The sequence below is a fragment of the Aplysia californica genome, unplaced genomic scaffold (genome assembly GCF_000002075.1).
Source record: "Aplysia californica isolate F4 #8 unplaced genomic scaffold, AplCal3.0 scaffold00237, whole genome shotgun sequence".
NCBI classification, from domain to species: Eukaryota; Metazoa; Mollusca; class Gastropoda; order Aplysiida; family Aplysiidae; genus Aplysia; species Aplysia californica.
Window position 1 is genome coordinate 363,737 of NW_004797507.1, and position 1,310 is coordinate 365,046.

Consider the following 1,310-nt stretch of genomic DNA (forward strand, 5'->3'; position numbering starts at 1 on the left):
GTGGTGTAAAATCGATCAGAGTAGGCTTCGGCCGCCACCCGAGCAAAATTCAAAATTTCCTACCAACTGAAAATATATAGGTGTGTCTCGCGCGCTCATATGACCTTATGCAGTTGCGAGCGCCGTAAAACACTTTACAAAAACAAATCCATTTTGACCTTCTTTGTTCGCTCCCCACCGCCTGCCTTCACCGCTCTCGCTATTCAAACGATTATCCAACTTTCTCTTTTTTTCAAACTACTCAGCAATCGATAAAATCTCTTACCCCCCACCGCCTCCCCTTTCCGAAAAAAGAACCCCTCACCCCAGCCCGTGTATCATTTTCTATTCTCCCTACTTTCTCTCATGTTTTTCACAGAGCAAACAATATGTTTTACACAGAGCGCTCATGTGACCTTATGCAGTTGCGAGCGCCGAAAAACCAACAAAAAGCGTGGGCAGTCAGCTGTGGCTGTTTAAAAAAAGGGATCTTTTCCAACAACCTTTTGATCGAGCAAAAGTCTTTGAACGTTGTGAAGTTAATGCTCCTTTTGTTGCTCGGCTGGCTCCGGCTCGCTCATCCATTGTGCAGTGACGCGGACCGCGCGCGGCAGGCATGCGCAATGCGCAACGCCTTTACCCGCAGATGTTTCGTTGTATCATGTAGCCATGGTGATGGAAAATGAGCGCCGGATTGGATGCGTGATAAAAGCATCTCATTGTGGGATTGTTGGACCAAGGAAGCGTAATGCCTGACTCTGTGGTGTGTTGGTTTTAATCCAATGTCGCGGGTGGTTGGCGCATCGTCTGGCGTCGTTTGCTCCTTCTTCCCCACTTTCAAACATTCTATTCTATTGTCATTTATAAAATCTGCTCTTCACCTTCTTTTTTGTGTATGTTACCTCTTATCTTCAGAGTTTATACGACCTATTTGTGCTGCTATTTAGTGCTATAATACTTTTACTTCAAGAGAACCGGGGTCGAGTCTAACCAAGTGTGTTGGTCCTGGACTCTTGTTAATTTTAACCGGCGTCTGCATTGCAGTGGTTATACCCAATGCTCATTGACACGATCGGTTTGATTCGGTTCGGTTTGGTAGGTGGGGCCAGCCAGATTGGGGGCGAAAAGCGACCATCGTGGCTCAAACCGAACGAGGCCGACGGTGACTCTACACAAAAAAAACTCGTTTGTTTTCAAGGCCGCGAGTCGGCGATTGGTTTGTTATTAGAGAACCGATCCCCCAATAGGCATGCATTGAACTATACGTTCTTACTCTGAGCGTCAAGGCACTGTGTATTAGGCTTTTCGCATTCGGACTCAAATGACTGAAA